The sequence below is a fragment of the Belonocnema kinseyi genome, chromosome 9 (assembly GCF_010883055.1).
Source record: "Belonocnema kinseyi isolate 2016_QV_RU_SX_M_011 chromosome 9, B_treatae_v1, whole genome shotgun sequence".
Classification (NCBI taxonomy): domain Eukaryota; kingdom Metazoa; phylum Arthropoda; class Insecta; order Hymenoptera; family Cynipidae; genus Belonocnema; species Belonocnema kinseyi.
This window is the reverse complement of record NC_046665.1, coordinates 70,785,683-70,799,627: the sequence shown is the minus strand read 5'-3', so window position 1 is coordinate 70,799,627 and position 13,945 is coordinate 70,785,683. Positions and strand designations below refer to the sequence as shown.

The 13,945-nt window shown below is 34.3% G+C and overlaps 1 long non-coding RNA gene across 3 annotated transcripts in view; it reads right to left on the bottom strand.

The window, feature by feature from the left end:
- LOC117180271 overlaps positions 1-13,945 on the bottom strand; it is a 478,081-nt gene that overhangs the window by 56,977 nt on the left and 407,159 nt on the right. For 2 of the 3 annotated variants that reach the window (XR_004468020.1, XR_004468021.1), the window contains one exon: positions 11,808-12,016. The exons of the other annotated variant lie outside the window; for it this stretch is intronic. This is a non-coding gene — a long non-coding RNA (uncharacterized LOC117180271). The remainder of the gene's footprint in view (positions 1-11,807; positions 12,017-13,945) is intronic. 3 annotated transcript variants of the gene reach the window in all.

Below are 13,945 nucleotides of genomic sequence, written 5' to 3'. Positions count from 1 at the left end.
CAGATTGATCCAGAATTCTCGTGCTATTTAAGTAAATAACACGTTCGTTCCGCAACACTGATCCGACCCAGGTTGCTGATCAATCTTGCTAGCAATCATCCCAAGCGAAGAACCTCACGAAGTCGTTATGTAAGGTTCCCCACTTGGGTCCATTAGTGGCCAAGGTCTTTTGTTTCAGGCTTCAGTCACTCTACTGACACTCTTTTTATTCACTATTTGCCGCCATACTTTCCTATCCTGGCATACTTCTCTAGCTTCTTTTACGTCCATACATTTTTTTATGCAGGCTCTCGTGTTTGTGTGACTTCTTATGTCTCTTCTAAGTAGGGTCTCATTCACACATTCTAACCATTCTTTCCGCGGTCTACCTCTGGGCACGTTGCCATTTACTTTACCTTGATACACTTATTTCGTTAGTCATTCATTTGGCATTCTCTCAACATGTCCGAACCATCTTAATTGATTTCTTTCCCATGTGTCTACTAGTATCTCTTCTGCACCACATTCTTTTAGAATTGTCTCGTTACTTACTTTCTCCATCAGGGTTTTCCCGCATATTATGCGCATGAATCTCATGTCAATTGCGTTAATTTTACTCTTATCTTTTTCTTGATAAGTCCATGTATCGCTACCGTATAGTACTGTCGGTACAAATATGGAATTATGTATTGCCATTTTAGCTTTATTTGATATATTTTTACTTCTGATAAGGGGACCTGCTCTACACATAATCTTCTTACCTTCATTTATTCGTCTATCTAAATCCTCATCTATCTTCCCGTCCCTATTAAATAAGCTACCAAGATATACGAACTTATCAACTTGTTCAATTCTCTTATCATTTAATAGAATATTGCATAGTGTTTTCTCATTCTTTCCTTCGAACACCATAGTTTTTGTTTTATTTGCGTTAATTTTGAGGCCCATGCTCTTCATGCTTGCATCTAGTTTATTCAACACTCTTTGTAAATCTTTGATAGACTCTGTCGTGACAACCTTATCATCTGCGAACATCTGCAATGTTGTAAACACATTAAAGTTAGCAGCGGACTTCATTTTTGAATTGAAAATGTAATAAATTTTCCAGATTTTCAAGACATTTCGTTATATTACTTTTTTTAAAGGTCGATATTAATGTATTAAATAACACCACGAAAGCAGTTTTTACTGCATGAATGATTTTTCCACGTATTTACAGATAAAATAATTGCCTCACGTGCAAAAGTTGTTCAAATGATGGATGAATCAGAGATAGAGAAAAAATTCTGCGTAAGCAAAACATTAATTTTCCCGTCTGCAAAGAAATGATTGATGACTAGTTTAAACATTATTGTGCTGATGTACAAACTCCACATTTTTTTCATCTTCTCTTTGTATATCAAGTAAAGACTTCAAAAAAGATTTTTAAAAAAGTTGAATCCCCGGGAGGAACAAGTTATAGAAATATCATAACTGTCAGAGAATTTGTTTACATTTCAGATATTTCTTGGAAGTGCGATTTTTTGCAGGAACGTAATGAATACTTAGAATCCTATTTATCGAATATCAAGAACGCATTGTACAGTTTTAGCGATGAGAAATGTACCCATTAATATCTTTCGTTGGTGTAACTTATAATTTGTGGTGCATTAATCATCTAGTTACGTCACCAAGAAGAGGTTGATCTATTAAAGAAGATATTTTATTTCGTGTATATTATTGTCGGCACTAAAATGAACAGGTAGCGTGCATGATGGAAATAAATTGAAGCATTAGGGTTATTTGTCGATGATGAAATAAGCGTCTACGACTCTATTATTAGCTCATATAGAATGTATAAGGGAATACTCGTATCGCAGCACTCAATTAAAGAGAGAACAAAAATAAATTATCAGTTGAGATTTAAAAATATATAAATCAAAATGTATTTGACAAATTAAATTCAAAATTGATTTACATTAATCAATGGAATAACTCAATTAAATGTAAAAAAATAACATAATTATACTTTACGATTTTATTTTTTTAAACACTATATTCTCCAACTCTTCTGAAATTTAGATAAAAATGTTAATACAGATGTCATCCTCTGAATTATTATAATCTGCAAAAATGAAATCTTTTTTATTTCTGCATACATAAAGATTCTATGAAAAATTCCTGCATGTATTCAATTTTTTTTATATACTAAATCGTAATTAAAGTTGTAGAATAAAAAATAATGCCAAATAATGTAATAAATTCGCTTAATTAATTTTGTTCATTGCATAATTTTTTTCTCAATAATAGAAACAAAATTTTATTTTTGAGAAAGAAAGAATATATAAAAAAATTTGCCGGGCCCATTATTTTCATTCAATAATAATTATAAGTGAGACAACATTATAATAATAATAAATTATTATATCATAGGCCCGGCAAACGCTTTTTCCTTTTTTATTCTTTTGAAATATATACATGGTTTCTTTATTAAATAAACAAAAAATGTTAACAAGTGAGGAAACATAACAATAATAGTAAGAATAGAAAATTATTGTATTTCAGACACGACAAATGTTCCTTAATTTCTTATTCCTTTAAAAAATTCATTTATTTTACTTATTAAACAACAACATTATTTATTAAACTAATTAATTTCCACCAGAATCCGGCAGTAATCAGTATAAGTTGTTTCATCGAGCGACTACTTTTAACTGTCGCACAGTGGGACAAGAAAAATGTATGTGAACACATAAATTTTTAGCTGATACTATTTATTCGGTTTGCGCAAAGTATTTTTTAAACACTAAACAGATTATGGAATTTAAAAAATATTTACGTGTTTGGGTTTGTGATTACAAATTTGGTTAATTTTTTATTTAACAACAGAAATAAAATTTTTTAACATTTCGAAAATAATTCCAATTTTTTTAGCATAATTAGAAAAAATGCATTAGATTTTGAACAAACTAATGAACTAAAGCTATTTTTTTGAATTCGCAATGTTTAGATTATTCGAATCCAGAGTTATGGTATAAAATATGAGAGAAGTTAATGTTTTATTTCGAATAATTGAAACCAATTGTATATACTGTCGGTAGGGATCCCATTTGTTGAAAAATAACCAAACTCTGAATTTGCTTATGAGAATTGTGTACATAATAAGTAATTTTTAACGATTTGTAAACTATCATAGAAAAAAACAATCGAAAAAATATACGAACAAGAGTCACTGGAAGGAACTTTTTAGTTTATTTTGTAAAAAGTTGAGCTGAACAGAATCTATTTTCAATTAGGTTGCGCATACAAAGCCGGTACCGGTAAAAAAATTGTAGACACCGGTAAAAAATGGTCGGTACCGGTACCGACAACTTGTTTTTACCGATTTTTTTTAAAAAGCATATTTTAAGAATAATAGCCTACACTGCGGGAAGAAGATATTAAAAAAAATTTTTTTCCAAATGTGTTTACTGCTACTGCTTGATCCTCAATATCGAACATTTTGCTAGTTTCTTTCCCAGACTTAAAGTCCTTAAAAAAATATTATTTCTGTGACCAGTCACAAAGGTGCCTTCTAGTCCGACAACACATTGTTGGAAAACAACGTGTTGTTACATGCATTCCTCGAATTCCATGAATTCATGCAATTCAGTGAATTCATGGAATTGATACAATTCAATGAATTCATGGAATTGATGAAATTCAATGAATTCATGGCATTCAAGGAATTCATGCAATTTAATCAACGTAGTGACTACCCTGCCGGCGCCGGCAAGATTGCATGTTGTCGGCTTCTTTCCTTTTCCTTTTTTTCTTAAATTTTTTTTTAATCGTATACTGGTGTATGTAGATGCACTGATTGCAAACCAGGACATGAAAACACCTGCAAATATAATTTTCAGTGTTTAAACTTAAAAAAATGACGTTTTCATTTACGAAGTTTATATACTGTATCTGTACCAGAAAGAAGCATATTTCAAGCATATGAAAGGGACTTGAACTCATTTTAGAGTAAGGCCATGTAATTGAGGAATTATTTTGATAGTTTTTGGCTTTTGACGCGTTTAACGAAACTTTCTATTTATAAATCACACTATATCGTTGACTTCCGACCCAAGAATTACTATTGACGTCTTGTGGGGGCGGAAATGCACCCCTATGACTGGTCACAGAAATAATTTTGGTCGCACCCCTACCCCTTCTGATATCTCGTGGGGGGGAAGAGGCACCCCTGCATCTATTCGCAGAATTAAGGTAAGGTCGCACACCTTCCCTTTTCAAAGTCTCGTGGGGGGAGGAACCCCTGTGACTGGTCAATGAAATTATTTAAGGTCGCACCCTCACCGATTTTCTAACTCCAGGTGGGGGTGGCAAGGCACCCCTGTGACAGGTCGCAGAAATAATGTAAGGTCGCACCCCTACCCCTTTTCTAACGCCACGCGGGGCAGGAAGGTACCTCTTTGACTGGTCAAGGAAATAATGTAAGGTCGCAACCCTACTCCTTTTCCTACGCCACGTGGGGGCGGGAAGACACCCCTGTGACTAGTCAAAAAAATAATGTAAGGTCGCACTCCTACCCTCTTCTCCAACGACACGTAAGTGCGGAAAAGCACCCTAATGACTGATCAAAGATATAATTTAAGGTCGCATGTAGACTCCACCTTTAAGGAATTCGTGGAACCCACGAATTCCAACAACGAAACAACACGTTGTTTTCCAACAATATATTGTCGGACTAGAAGGCACCTCTGTGACTGGTCACAGAAATAATATTTTTTTAAGGACTTCAAGTCTGGGAAAGAAACTAGCAAAATGTTCGATATTGAGGATCAAACAGTAGCAGTAAACACATTTGGAAAAATTTTTTTTTTAATATCTTCTTCCCGCAGTCTAGGCTACTATTCTTACAATATGCTTTTAAAAAAAACCCGTAAAAACAAGTTGTCGGTACCGGTAATTTTTTTTACCGATACCGACCATTTTTTACCGGTGTCGACAATTTTTTTTACCGGTACCGGCTTTGTATGCACAACCTAATTGAAAATAGATTCTGTTCAGCTCAACTTTTTACAAAATAAACTAAAAAGTTCCTTCTAATGACTCTTGTTTGTATATTTTTTCGATTGTTTTTTTCTATGATAGTTTACAAATCGTTCAAAATTACTAATTATGCACGCAATTCTCATAAGCAAAATCAGAGTTTGGTTATTTTTCAACAAATGGGATCCATTTTTTCACTAAATTAACTGGGAATGTTTTTGTGATTACTTTTCTTTATGACAACAACAAAGGTTGATTATAAAGCAAAGCATCATAGAAAAGAGTCATTGAAAACATATTCTTACTTGATTCCAAAACAAGAAATTTAGCCTTTTCGACAGAAAAGTATGCAAACTGCGAATTTGTTTGTGAACATTTTTTAAATAATTTCCAAATAGCATCATTGTTAATTAATCATAATAAATCATTAAATAATTAATTATATAAATACCTTGTTTAATAAATCTGAAAATTTAAAAAAATCGTACTTCTGAAAAGTTGAATAAGATGTTAATTTCGTTGTTTATGGATTACTTTCTTCTGAAGAAGCAACATCATTACACAATAGGATGATTTAAATTGATATCTGTAAAAAATATAATTTCTATTTTTGGAAATGGATCTCTTGTAATTGTTTCTATTTCTGGAAATAGAAATTCCCTTTTTTTAATCGGTCAACTGTCGAAATTCCTTTTGCAACTAACATTGAGTTTTAAATGAAAATGCTCGGTGTTCGAAAAAATGGGTATATGAAGTACTTATTATTGACTTCTTTTACATTATAGTTTAGTCACCTCTTAAGAAATGTACAAGGAATAATTTTAAAACAATAACTTTTTATTTTGACAAACATTTCATTTTGATAAGCCCTAATGTATTGTGCCCTGAAAAAAAAAACCCAAAAATTCAATATAGCAGTTTTACGTCAAATTCGTGCTAAGAACACTATTTAAACAAAGTTTAATTAATTATTTCTATTCGATAAAGATAAGGTTCATATTATTTCCTAGCAAATTTTGAATTGTTTCAATAATTATTATTTATTGAAAGAAATTTGTTTTCGCGGTAAAATAATTAAAAGGTTTTTATTCATGATTAATTCCAGAACATTTAGCCCAAAAAAATGTTCACGATTAACAGGAAAACAATTGTTTCAATAATTACAAAATATCCTAAGTTATAACTATTATTTTTAAAATTAATGAACTGCATTATTTATTCTGAAAAATTTGAACTTTGTACGATTTATAGACCAAAAAAAAAGCTTTTAACAAATAATTGTTGCTTAAGCAATTAAAAATAAGTTAGAAAAGACTTGGAAACTTGTAACTTATCAAATTTAAGTAAATCATTTAGAAAAATTAACAAAACATCTTTAGTATTAATTTAGGATAAAACTGATATTTTTCTTTTTTACATTCTCATCAAGAGAAGGTATTAGATTTGTGTAAAATTTAACCCACCCCGTTTTTGTCAAATGTACACGTGTTGAGACCCCCTGAATCCAAAAAACAGGTTTTTACGAATGTCATTGTCTTTCTCTCTGAGTGTGCGTTAGACTTTATATGACTGTGTGTGTGACTGTGTGTGTGCCAGTGTCTGTAGTTTTTTAGTTTGTAAGCACGATCACTTTCGAAAGAATAGACAGATTGGATTGGCCTTTATTATACTCTTTTAGTGTCCTAAAATAAACGCCAAGTTCGCTAGCCAGCTATTTTGGATGAAAATTCAAAATGTGAGCGTATTTTAAAAAGTTTTGAGACCACTGTTTTCCAAAATTCAAAAATTTTCTGTCCGAATATTCATATAGTTCAAACAGACGACCAATTTATTTATATAACTTTTTTTTATAAAACCAAAATTTACCTTAGTTTTAGCATTTACAAAATTTCAAAAGAAAGGAATTTTTAGTTTCGGACGTAAGGAGGATCGCATATTTGGAAGAAAAATGACTTGTTTTCTTCAGAATAACGTACAGCCCACAAATCTTCACCGATTTCAACAAAAAAAAAAAAAAGCTAATAAGATTTTTAAGGGGGATCTCCAGTCTGATTTTTGAATTATGTTTTCAATTTTTGTTAAATAAACAAATATGACGAACAAATGGCCTTTTTTCTATTTGATGTTCCCAGTGCTCGTCAATGACAGGAAAATGGTTGAAATCGCTCAAGTTGCATTAAATAGCATTAGTTAAAGATATACAAAAATTAGACAATCTACAAAAAAAATTTGTTATCAACAAATAATTTGTTAAAAAAAATTTGTCTACGATTATACATACACGTTTTTTCAAGTCATGTTGCAAGAAATTGGAATCAAAACAATATTGTGTGAAAAAATTTCTCTTCTGATTATAATTGTTTATATTATAAACAAATTCAATGTACAAATGCAGTAATCAGGCATTTTTCGACAGAAATATTCGTTTTTTTCGAGGTCAATTTTTTCGATTTGTAAATTAATGATAATTTTAGAAAAATTCATGATTTGTTGATTAATTTTATGATTTTTTAAACAAATTTGATAAACAAATGCATTATTCGGGCGTTTTGCGACAGAATTTTTTTTTAATGACAGTCTTTTCAGTTGGGAACTTTCTTTATAATTTATCGTTATAATAAATTCGGCAACCTTCATGATGAGTTGACAAATTATATGATTTTAAAAAATAAATTCAATAAGCAAATGCATTATTCGAACATCTGTGGACGAACATTTTGTTTCGATTTCAGCCTTCTTAATAGCGAAGTTGATTATAATTTCAACAAAATTCATAACTGGTTGATAATTGTACATTTTCTAAAAACAAATTTAATAAACAACTGCATTATTCGAGCATCTGTCGATGGAAAACTTATTTCTTTCAATATCCTAATTAAAACTGTTGACATGGAAAAAAACGAAACTTTCTGTAGGCAAATGCCTGATTAATCCATTTGCTCATCAAATTTGTTTAAAAAATTATAAAATTTATTAACTTATTATGAATGTTGCTGAAATTCCCATCAAGTGAAGATAAGATACAAGGCAAGCCCAAGGCAAGGTAAATGAGAGGTCAGAAATAAAATTTATGATTTGAAAATTATTCCTTGATTGTTCCTTAAGAGGTGAACGAGCTTTAATTTACAAAAAGTTGATTGAAAGTCAATCTTTTTCCATTTCTTCAAAAACTAAATTTTTCCATTTAAACCCCAATGTTAATTTCGAAAGCCCAGTTGCAAGGGCGAAAGGATAATTTTTGGGCAACCCTAGTAGTTAATCATTTATGGTACAGATTAGAATTTCTTTTTAAGATTGACCAGTTTTTTGCGGCGATTTTCTACCACAATTCTTGATTAAATTAAGTTTCTCGAAGACCTGTTCTTTTCTTCGTAATTCTTTGAACTATTTAGGTAACATGTAAAACAGTTTCAAATGCTATTTTGATTCTAAGAATGTATGTCTGCACCTTCGTTTATCTAGGCGTATAAAAAGTCTGATCGATGGGATGAGTGAAACTTGGCGCATTCAAGCAGAGTGATCGCGACACCTGTATCCCTTTCCATATCCGGCTGTGGATAACAATTCCCCTCTTTTCGCATGTACATTCGAGCACGAAACCGCGAGTTTGCATTGCAGATTGGTAACTACAGATTCTGATTTTTCGGACCATTTTTCCAGGATTTCTTTTTTTATTCAAATTCCGTCTTGCATTCTTTATTTGGGTGGACACAATGTGCGTACAATATTACTTCTTTCTTTTGGAAATTAAAATTTTTTCCCGCTTATTTTCTTTTGTGATATACATATAACTCATTCTAAAAACTCCTTTAATTTATGAGGGTGCTCCAAGACTCGTCCTCATATCTGTTCAAGACGAAATCGTGCGTAAACCCCCGACGATCATGACAGGATATTTTCCACCACCGTCATTCATGCCATGAATTAATAATAACGTTGTTTTTAAGAGATCGCCTAATTTAAGAACAATAATTATTATCATTGAAATTAACTTATTTCTGAAAAATAATTCTTCTCTCGTTCTGTCTAGTAGCTTAGCCGGAAAGCAGCCGGCCGACAATCGGAAGTTCTGTGGTTTGATAACAGCAGAGCAGAAGGGGAAGATCTTTTTTTAGAAAAACTTATGATTAAAGAATTTTCAATTAAAAGATTTTTTGAAAATACAGATTTAAAAAAAAATTTTGACTTTTAGCGTCTGGCATAGTAATGCGTGTATTTGAGAAAAAGGATACTTCTCTCGATCTCTCTAATAGCTTAACAGGAAAGCACCCGGCGGTCAATCGGAAGTTCGGTGGTTCGATTTCAAGCAGCACAGACAAAGATTTTTTTAATAAAAAAACCATTAGGGATTTAGGAGGGGGGCTGGTATTTTTTAACACGGACCCCAAGGCGGTCAATTCAAGGGTTTGCATACTAGCGCAGGGAGTGTACGTCGTCCCGCTATACTGCAAGGAATACTGCAAGGTAAGGGGTGTCTCTCTTGTGCTGGGGTGTGATGCTAATTCTCACCAAACACTGTTGGGCAGCACACATGTCAACTTAAGAGGTAACGATCTAGTGGAATACCTAATCACCACTGATTTATATATTATTAATACAAGGAATACCTTGACATTTCGTAATTTGGTCAGGGAGGAAGTCGTTGACATGACTCTCTCTATCGGTATTTTTAGAGATAACATCAATAAGTGGAGAGTCTCAGATAAGCCCACTCTCTCTAATCACTCATAAATAGAGTTCAAGCTGGAATTCACCCCTACCCACGGACCCTAAGTAGGCCAGAAATCCAAGAAGAACGGACTAGGGTGAGTTTCCATGGAACTAGGAAGTGCGCTGTCAAAGGTGCTCAGGTCAGTTAAAGAAGTGGATACCCTGGCGATGGCGGCCAAGATTTTTACGGTAACCATCAAATCCACTTATGAAAGTAATTGTCATCCTTCAAGAGCCCGAAGGGCTGGGGAGACACTCTGGTGGAATGGGAAAATCGAAAAGCTTGGCAGGGAAACACTAGAGAGGTTTAGACGTGCAAGTACTGGCAAAACAGAGTAACTATGGACCTTACTTACGACAATGAGACATGAATACGTACAACAATATATCTGTAATACATATGTGCAATACGTACAACAAAGCATGAAATCTTTGCCAACTTTGGCACAGTCATCGAGAAAGGAGCAGAAACGGCTAGACTAGATAAGCTGCTTTCTCGAAATCTGGATGCTATTCTCGGATCGATGAAATTGCGTGGAAAAAAGGGAACGGAACCTCCGTGGCAATCAAAGCCGCCTGTGGCCCAGCTGGGCTTAAAGCGTCAACAGGCCAACGAGATTGTTACCCCAGCCATGGTCAGAGGGGCCTGAAGTCCTTAAGTTTTTGCAAGTCTCCTGGTCCGCATGGTGTATATCTAGTCTTCTTATGAAGGGCTGATGAGATCATTATAGAGCCGATTGTGAGATTTGCTAGGGCTAGTCTGACGTTAAGTTATGTTTCTGTGGCATAGAGGGTGCAAGAGTAGTTTTCAGTCCAAAATCAGGCAGGATCAGGTATACTTCACGCAATGATTTCCGTCCTATTATCCTGACATCTTCCCTAGTAAAAACAGTGAGAAGACTCGTTGACAGATATATCAGCAATAAGGTCTTGACAAATAGGCCACTTCACAAGCAACAACACGCCTATTGGTATTTGGAATCATGACGTCAGAAAGAGGGTTTAAGCAAAGATGGCCGGCGACAACGGGGTCACTTTGCAACTGATACATTGTGTTGTTAGTGAATTTTAATAGTTTTTCGTGCTCAGTATATCAGAGATGTCGCTCAGCATTGCTAAAATTTGTAAATTAACGTTATCCACTCCTTCGTGTAGAAATTTTGTGGAAGGAGAAAACATGTTACACGCTGGACACATATTATTTTATGTATAACAGCCGGATGATCAAACGAGCATAAAGCTAATTGCTTTTTCTTTACAATCGCCCAATTTGCGATACCAGTTTTATGTACCTTTTACCTTCACTGCAATCTACAATAAATACGTTTTCAGATTATAATTGAGCATGCTCAATAAAAGCGATTTTGCTTCATGTATTTTGGAGAATTTGTAATTAGTTCCTATCAAATTTTTGACGTCATAAAATGAAGTCTTGGACAATCAAGATCACTCAAACGGCATATCTAAATTATTGATAAATTGAAAATATTAGAAAATCTATTTTGCTATAGAATCACTTTAACAAAACCTTTTTTAGACAAGAGAAATTGGTGAAACCCGGTAACAAGCGTTGAATTCAGAAAAATTAAGAATATGTATTTCTATGAATACGCGATTTTTCCTCCGTCTAAAAATCCCCCGACGGAAACAAAAAAAGTGAAAATCCTATTCCTCTTAATTGGCTTACTAAATATTTAACGAAAGTGTTTATTTAACCTACTTATTTTAATTTATATTCATTTATATTTCAATAATTTATTTAAACGTCTTAAAAAATGCAAAAAAGAAATCTATGCAAATGTATGAATTTAAATAATTTTAACTCTAAAGAGTTCTGAGGAATAAAAACTATCTCTGCGAGGTGCGTTACCGGTACAATTAGAAGGAATTAAATATATTGAAAACACGTTCTCTTTGAAAGAATAGAAAACTGGGCGGTGGTCGCTGTGGAAATAGAAGTGAATAAGTTTAGAAGGTATATTATACTTATTGTGACATTTTAGACAGATGAAAAATCGCCCATTCAAAATAATAGAATAATCTTCACTTTTGCGCTGAAATCTCAAAATATTAACTTTTCTCTAATCTGCGCTTATTACCGGAAACCTAACATCTAGGGTCGCTGTATTTCAGATCCCAATAGGGCTGGTCACTCGACTGCGATGGCCCTAAGCACCTACGCAGCGGTGGTCTGGTAGAGCAAGGCTGAACTGTCCACTGTGAAGTCTCAAATGGAAAGGATCAGGGGACTGATTCCAAAAGGCATCACTGTTGCCTCGAAGCTGAATTAACTTCTTAACACGTGGGCCTGCAAAAACAAAATATTAATTATGCTAAAAGTGGTTGTAAAAGTTGCCTACATTTAAAAGTACAAGGTGTTCAACACAAAACAAAGAATTCACTGACCAAATTTGGACAACCACCATCAAATTTTTATGTAGTAATTTAAGAAAGATCCTGTTTAAATACAAAAAAAGGGAAGAAATATTTTATATATATACTCCCAAAAATAGGCAACTTAGCTGACCCGAAGAATTAGAGGCCAATCACTTGTCTGAACACACTGTATAAGATATTCATAGCTATCCTAAATAATAGGATTGTTCGGGCAATTGAACCTGTGTGGCAAGAAATGTATGAGCAACGAGTCTCAAAGAAAGGCGTAGCAGGATGTCGGGAGAACCTGCTCATCGATGGATGTATCCGCAAAGATGGAACATTCTACCAGCGTAACCTATTGATGGCCTTAGATCTATGCTGAAAACAAAAAGTAACTACATCTAGCTCTATGGAGTGTCAAACGATATACTAAGAAACTTGGAATGGGAATTTGGGTTAGACAAATGCGCCAAGGTTTATTTGAAGCGAGGAAAACTTAATGACATCCCTGAAGATCTTGATCTCGTTGATAGAAGTGCTATACGACACCTTTGCGCTGAAGAGACTTATACATAACTGGGCCTGCCATAGAGCCGTATTCAGGATGTGACATCTATTAAGGATACTCTCCGAAGCAGATACCAGCGTCTCATCCAGCAGCTTTGGCCTTCCAAACTGTCGACGAGGAAAAAAGTTTCAGCACCGAACATGCTTGCCTTCCCAGTAGTGCTCTATTCATTTGGAGTAGTTCCATGGACGAAGAACGAACTCAGATCCTTTGATATTGGGACAAGAAAGGTTATTTACATGAACAAAAGCAAGCATTTTAAATCTTCTGTTCCGCGACTGTACATCTCACACCGTCAAGGTGGTCGCGGAATACTGAGTCTTGAATATCTTCACAACAGGATTATTCTGGGTACAGCATATACAGTCGCAAATGAAAGAGATGCTCTACTTAAAATGGTCAGGAATCACGAAGAAGTGGGCAAAGGAGCGTTTCTGTACAAAGCAGCGGAGGAGGCTGCTGAAACACTCGGACTTAACGTCAGTATTAGAGGTGAGCAAAATGCATAAAATCTTATCTATCACGAGTACTCACTCCTGAGAGCCCGGATTAAGAAAGCAAGAGAGAAAAACTTTCGTAAACAGCTCCTTGATAAGAAGATGCACGGCATCTTTCACAGAAATGTGGAGGATCAGTCCATGTCGTGTGAGTTAACGTTTGCTTTCTTTAAATCGCCTAGATTGTAGTCTGTTACAGAGTTTTTCATTTTAGCATGCTAAAACGGTGTCATTTCCTCTTAACATGCCCTCGCCACATTTTGGGTAAAATCATTCCCAATGATAGCAGCTTGGCGTGCTATGCACGCCCCGAGCATTTAGATCACATACTATCTAGTTGTCCAAGTCATGCGGGAACGACCTATATCCAAAGGCATAATGAGGTACTAAGGGTTCTTTATTACCATCTATGTCACTCTTAAGGCATTAACCTTAACATCGCTTCTCTAAATACTCCCAGGGAAATCGAGTCGATTGTCGATAACGGGAAGTGCCGTATATACTGGAACTTTATATTCTCGACAATTTTTAATTATATATATAAATTTGTCATAAGGACAACCGCAGGATTTCGCCGGGATCGTGTGCTAATCTGAAAAATTGCTCCCGCTCCTCCGAACACGCGGTAAAATTTCAGTCACAACCACGTCTCACGACCGTGAGATAGGTGATTACAGTCTGTAACGGAATCAATACGATCCGGCAAAAGTTTCTTGCACCCTGAGAACATGGAGCGATTCAAGTACTACCGCCTTCTGCATTTTTCTCGCAAGTGTTTTAGCCTTAAACACTT